The sequence below is a fragment of the Gossypium hirsutum genome, chromosome D05 (assembly GCF_007990345.1).
Source record: "Gossypium hirsutum isolate 1008001.06 chromosome D05, Gossypium_hirsutum_v2.1, whole genome shotgun sequence".
Lineage (NCBI taxonomy): Eukaryota > Viridiplantae > Streptophyta > Magnoliopsida > Malvales > Malvaceae > Gossypium > Gossypium hirsutum.
The window spans coordinates 48,414,657-48,422,565 of record NC_053441.1 but is presented as its reverse complement, the minus strand read 5'-3'; positions in this window follow the sequence as shown (position 1 = coordinate 48,422,565).

Below are 7,909 nucleotides of genomic sequence, written 5' to 3'. Positions count from 1 at the left end.
CTCATTCCATTTTGTTTCCTCTTGTGATAATGTTATTGATGTATAGTAGTGCATTGCTTATGACTTACTGAGTTATAAACTCACTCGGTGTTTCCTTGTCACCCATTATAGGTTGCTTGGACTCATCTATTTTTGCGGGGTCGGGCCGTCATCGAAGTCATCACACCGGATAGCAAGTTTTGGTACTTTCTTCTTAGTGTGCTTAGAAGATCATTTTGGCATGTATAAGCTAGTACGTTGTGTTTGAATTATGGCATGTAAACTTTGAGCCATGCGAAAATGGCACGAATGTTCGATTGAGTTGGATCAAGGGTAGGCATGAAATGGACCTAGTTACTTTCGTAACAGATGCTGGCAGCAGCAGTGTCATGAGATTGAAAAATCACTAAAAATAGTAGGAGTGGAATTAATTGATGAATAAATTATGTAATCGAAGCTCGATGAGTCTGCTTTCATGAGGAAGTAACGAAAAGATCATATGGGCAGTATATTAAGAGATAATCAGATTTTTGTGGGACAGGACCAGAACGGTTTCTGGATTCCCTGCTCCGACTTCGGAAATTCATTATAAGTTAACCAGAGATAATTAGGGGTCGTACCATATATGTACAGATTCCTCTCTGAGTCTAGTTTTCATAGAAACAAACGGCATCAGTATTGAAGCCCCGTGGAGGGAGATATCCAAGTCGTAATGGGCAAAGGTCAGTGTAGTCGACCCCTGCAACTTGGGAGACTTTGACTAATAAACTGTACTAATTGGCCCAACCAAAAATTCTAGAAAAAAAATACATAGATGGGCACATGAGTCTAGTTTCTGGGAAAAATTACGAAACTGATTTTCGAGTTACGAAACTCAAGATATGATTTTTAAAACGACTAGTACACAGATTGGGCAGTGTCTGGAAAATAAATTTTGTAAGGGGTTAAAGCCAGTTAACACCTCGTGTTCGACTCCGGTGTCGGTTTCGGGTTCGGGGTGTTACACATTTTAAGGCCACTTTTCTCACCCTTTTTTATATCAACCTATACACAACATTTCAATACGTCAAATTGCCCCAATCAAGCAATCAACACAAGCCAAAAATCTTGTTTTAAACATAATATATCATCACGAAACTCAATTGTCTAAGCCTAACAAAATAACTTCATTCATTGATTTACCAAAACCTACTACTAAATACATGCATACAAACATATATATATAAGTTATTCATAACCAACTTTAGATTTAGCTATTTTCCAATCAAGCCCTATACATGCCATATAAACCATAAAATGTATAACAAAATCTACTGAAGCAAACTAGATAGTGTGGCTTGATGTGTTGATCCGATCCTCTGAACTTTTTGAAAATCTGCACAGAACATTAAACGACACAATAAGCTTAATGAAGCTTAGTAAGTTCATTGACTTTAAATATAAATATTACCAAACATACTATAATAATTCATTTAGGTAAATCATTTCACAAGCATTTCCTGCCAATCACAACTTCAATTGATGAATTCACTTATTTGAGCTCAATATCAATAATAACTTAAATTCTTCCACATTAATTCCATATGGCACATACTAATCCTTGTCAAATCAAATAATGTCTTATGGATTTGAGTACATCGTAAAAAGAAGCTCGAACACTGCACAGAAGGACATAAGTGCTAAATGGAAACCCATAAGAGTTGAACGGAAGCTCATAGGAGCTGAACGGAAACCCATAAGGGTTAATCTGAAGCTCAGAAGAGCTAAACTGAAACCTATTAGGGTTAAACAGAAGCTCAAAAGAGCTGAACTAAAACCCAAGTGCTAAACGGAAACTCGTAAAGGTTGAACGAAAGCTGATAGGAGCTAAACGGAAACCCATAAGGTTAATCTGAAGCTCAGAAGAGCTAAACTGAAACCCATTAGGGTTAAACAGAAGCTCAAAAGAGCAGAAGTGAAACCCAGAAGGGTTAAACTAAAACTCATATGAGTTGGCTGAAGCTCATGAGAGCTAAACAGAAAGCAAACACGAGAATTCGCAACAAATGTTGAACCGCGATTTACTTGGGTAATTTACCATCAATTCCTCTTTTGCACTGAACGACTGTACTGAAACTTGCGTTCTGTTCCCCTTCAACACTTGATTTGATTTCATAATTTTAACAGATAATTTTATTTTCAACAAATGTTACGAATAAATACAAAATATCATTCATCAATTAGCATATAACATTAAAATTTAACCACACGAACTTACCTGGATTTGATTGTAAGTTTGTTATAGTTCAAGAATTATTCAGCTAATTTCCCTTTTTCACATTGATCTACGGGCTCTTGATCTAAAATGTAAATTTATTCATTCACTAGCACATATTTAAATTCTAATTCATTTTACAATTTATACCCCTCAATTTTTAAAATTGTGCAATTACCCTAACTTTTATAGTTTTTACAATTTAGTCCCTCACCAATTAGTCCATCATATAAGCAATTTTTTCTCAATTAACACTTTATCTAAATATTCTAAGCTATTACATAGTCTTTGGTAAATATAATTTAATACAAAACCCTAATATTTAATTTGTTTCACAATTTGGTCCTAAAATCAATTTTTATTGAAATCACTTGATAAAATCATCATATAACAAAATTAAAGCTTCAATTCCATGTTAGTTCATCATAAAAATCTAGTACTCATCAATGGTAACTTTTAAAATTACTCATTAAATCAAAAACTAATGAAATAGATAGTTGGACCTAATTGTAAAAGTCTCAAAACATAAAAATTTCAAGAGAAAAGAAAGAATTAAACTTAAATGAAGTAAATATATAAAAACCTAGATTTAGAAGCTCTCTAATGGTTGTTTTTTGCTGAGAATTGAAGAAGAATTGCCTAGACATCTTTAGATTTCTTTTTATTTAAGCTTAATTTCACAAAATTTATAATTTTGCCCTTAAATCACCTAATTTCAAGATTTTTTCTGCTTATGCTGCCTCAGCCACTCCCTTTAGGCCTAATTGCTTCTCAAGTCATCCCATATTTACCTTTTATGCTATTTTATCACATTAGCAAGTTTTGCACCTTTTTCAATTTAGTCCTTTTTAGTTAATTAACTACCGAAACGTTAAAATTTTCTAATGAAACTTTAATACTAACTTAATAACACTCCGTAAATATTTATAAAAATATTTATGGCTTGGTTTATGAAATCGAGGTCTTGATACCTCATTTTCAAAACTAATTAATCTAATAAATTCTTCTAAATAAAAAATTACTAATTCAAAAGTCTTCTAAAATCATACTTGACTTATAAATGATAATTAATAAAAATTTTGAACTCACTCGTCAGATTTAGTGATCTCGAATCACTGTTTTCGACACCACTAAAAATTAGGTTGTTACACACACAGACTGAGACACGGGCGTGTCTCTTGACAGTGTGAGTCACACGGCCTGGCCACACGACCGTGTGCCCCTTGCAACTTTGAAAATTTTTACTGTTTTCCAAAAAAAATTTTGAGTACTTGATCTAGTCCCGACTTGTTTCTAATAGGTATTTTGGGTCTCGAAGGCTTATTTAAGGGACAATATGTTTGTTTTTGGTTGGTTTATGATATGAATATTATATGATGTGAAATGTTTGAAATTTTTGTTTATTTGTTTTGTAAACTCTGGTAATGTTTCGTAACCTTGTTCCAGTGATGGATTTAGGTTAGGGGTGTTACATCGAGACTAATTCGAAACAAATCAAAAAGTTTAGGAAAAAAGTAGCAAAATTTGAAAATAGGGGTCACACGGCCATATGACATAGCCCAGACCGTGTAACAATCAAACTAAGGGACACAGCCATGTGTCCCAACTCGTGTCTCAAACTGTGTAACTCACTGAGCAGGGTCACACGTTCAGGTCGTAGGGCGTGTGCCTGACTGTGTAACTCTTTAACTTGTGACACATGACCGTGTCGCAGGCTGTGTGTTAGGCCATGTAACACATTGACTTGATACACCAAAATTAACAAGTGTCACATGGCCGTGTGACAATCCGTGTCCCAGGCCATGTGCTCCATAATTTGGCCCTAAAAGCAAGCCATTTTAAGGCCAAAACGCACCTAATCAACCATCCAATTTGTGCATACATTTAAAGGACCTAAACACCTTTCAAACACTTATAGGCATACCATTTCAAACATCCTATTTCATTTAACCAATATGCCATTGAAAGGTATCACAATTATACCAAAACATCATTAACTAAAACAAAGCAATATAGCCACAATTTAAGCACAAAACCTAGTTCCTTTAACTACCAATTGACATCACTTAAAACCATTCACAAATCATCACAACATACCAAAAAAGATCATGTTTTACAAGTACCTAAAAGTGGCCAAAATGAATTAACTTGTCAAAGCACTAAAGTCCATTAACAAAACATAAATTCCAAAAGCATATACATACCAAATTGACCATTAACACATTCAAGTACTATCATTATAAAAGGTCTTATACATGCTATTTACAACCTTGGCCAAATCAACTTAAAAACTACCAAAATGTTTGCTGGATAGTGTGATAGATCTCCAACAAACTTCTAACCAATCAAGCTTCTGATAATCTACGAAACAAAGGAAAGTAACTACATAAGCAACTAGTGCTTAGTAAGCTCGTATAAACTTAAACATAACATACTATTCTTAAGCATGAGTTATAAAATAAGCATAACATCATTACCAAGACCATATGCTTAATCCTATATAAGTACCATCAAACTCACAAGTTAGTAAGTTCATACATGATACATATATAATCAACCATGCCATAAGTAGATTTACATGTGCACATCACTTATCACATTAACCTCTTCATAAGATCATGAATCAATATCCAATTGTATAATGTCTTGCCTTTGACCTTTACTTACCCGTTAAACCATCTAGAATTACATTGGATACTCGGGAATGCTTACACATAGTGTGCCTTTCCATATAACCGTAACCTTTCCTTTTCAATAATGCTCACACGAATTGTAGGTTGGAATGTTAGCTACACGATGCTACTCACACGAGCTGTGGGGAATTCGCAATGAATACAGGACCCTAGTAATCGGTAGGACATTCAAGACAAGCACCCAAAACATGAAATCCCTAGTAACATGTCATTCTTATCCTAAGAATTCTTAAGGTTCAAACGAGACTATTTATCCATCAATTGCTCAAAGCATCAATATATGTATATTCAAGTTCATTTGTAACTAACATGATATAGCATATAAGCAATTTAACTATCATTAATACGATTGTAATCCATACAAACTTACCTCGATAATTATAGTTGTAGAAGTAGAATTAGAAACTAATCCAAAGCTTTTGTCTTTCCTCGATTTAAATCCGGTTGTGGTTTATCTTGATCTAAATAGATAATTACATTCAATTAAGTAATTCAATTAACCTCAAGCATTCAATTCAATCCATAATTCACATTATCATAAAATTACAAATTTACCTTTCCTATTTTAACTTTTTCACAAATTAGTCCTTAAGCTTGAAACTTGTAAAAATACCATTTTACCTTCCATACATGCTAGCCAAAATTCTTATGGAACCATATTGACCCATTTAAACCACCATTTCATAATGTTACCATGAAATTTTACTATTTTCATGAATAAGTCCGTAAACCCTAAATTCACTAAAACTCCTTTAACAAAACATGTTTGTTTAACAACCAAGAGTAATAATCTATCAATTAACATCAAAACATATTAAAAAAATCATGGAAAGTCTCTCAACCTTTAAAATTTTTGCAAACTAACCCTTAGGCTAAGTAGATTAAGCTAAAATGAGCTCAAAAATATAAAAATCACTAAAATCGGGGCTCAAATACATACCATGCATGAAGAAATCAAAATCGAAACTTCCTCCCCCTTCAATGGCTATTTTCGGTTTTAGATGAAAAAGAAAACAAAGATGATATCTTTCTTTCATCTATTATTTACTTAATTATTCTTTTGTTTACTAAATTACTACTTTGGCATTAAAATTTCATTTAAAATACCATAATATCTCTCCATAAACATCTAAAAATTTTAAATGTGGTATATTTACCACTCAAGTCCATTGATTTACCTTTTTAAAGCTATTTGGTCCATTTAACTAATAGAATTCAATTTTTTCACTTTTACAATTTAGTCCTTTTTACCTATTTAACTATTTAAACTTTAATACGACCCTAATATAGTCCCATAGAATTTAAATAAATATTAAAATATTTATTCACTCGTCAAAATCGTGGTTCCGAAACTACTATTTTTGACACCACTAAAAACGAGCTATTACAATTGTTGAGTGCACATTACTTGAACCTTAAACACTTTGAGTGCTTTGAGCTAACCTTAGTGAGGGTGTACATTCTTGTTGAGTTGAATTTCAAGTAATTATTGAGATAGGGGAGACACCTCTATTTTTGTGCTTTAAAATTTTTTGCTTGGATTGCTTGGGTTCTTTAGTGTCATTTTAGTTTAAATTTCCAATGCATGATTATCTGTACATTATCTTAGGACATTATCGATGAAAACAATAAATCAAGGGAAGTTAACTTGAATGTAGGTTGAGAATTTTGCTTGAGGACAAGTGAACGCTTAAGTGTGGGGATATTTGATAAATGCTAAAAGTAACATGTTTTAATTTCATTCTTAATGTGTTTTTAGGTGATTATCCGATGTTAATTGTGAATTTTATGCTCCTAATTCTTTAAATTCATGTTTTAATACTTAATAAAGCACTTGGGAGCAAAAGGAGTGAAAAACGAGTGAAATCTAAAGCGTCGAAGCAAGCTACAAAAGCCACACGAGCTGAACAATTCCACACGGCTAGACCACACGACTGTGTGACCCACACGGGCATGTGGTAGGTTGTATCGATTTCATGGAATTGCACATTGAACTATGAAAAATCATGATTTTTAGATTTTTCAGGCATTTTAAGATGTATATATGAAAAAAAAAGATAGGAGGGAGTTGTCATGGAATATTCAAGAAAACAACTTGAAAAACATCATTGAAGCTGACTTTGAAATATATTTTCGTCAAAATTGAATATTCCCAGTTGGTTTATTAGGAAGTTATCATGAGTTTCTTTATTTCTTTCGGTTATATTGTGTCTTGGATGTTTTTATTCTCAAGCATAACGTAACACCCCTTACCCGTATTCAACTCCGAAATAGGGTATGAGGCATTACTAGAACACTTACACATGTAAACGTATTAAACCGAGTTACAAAATTTCATTCAAATTTAAACTCTTCAAATTTTTAACATGCTTTTATAATTCTTTACAACATATCCTCAAAATATTATATTCATAATAAATAGAGCCTACGAGACCCGATACATACTTATGTAATTCAATGCTTCATTTCCATTTTATTCAATTCACAATCTTTCATGTTCACAATTCAAATTAATTTCTCAATCCAATATATATATTTCAATACCACAATAATTCTTTTAATTCAAATCATATCACTAGAAACTTCCATTTAATTCATGTACACTTCAATATCGTTAAGTTCAATACTAATACGTATTCACCATTTAACTCAACGTTTATCGATTATACCATTCATTAACACATTTATAAAATTCTTAGTATTACAATGAAAACATCACTTAAGCTTAAATAACAACATCAAATCAACTCATCATCCCCTTTTTTGTCATTTTATTCTTCAAGTATGAACTTAGTACTTCATTTCCTTTCCACACCCATTTCCTACGAATATCACACAAAACAATAACATATCGTTCAACCATAGTCACAAGCTAGTACATTTAAACATAATTCTTTTTGGAATTAACCACATGATAAACCATTTCAAGTAAGTTTTCATAATTTAAACATTACCACCCTTTCCATGATCACAAGCATATTCC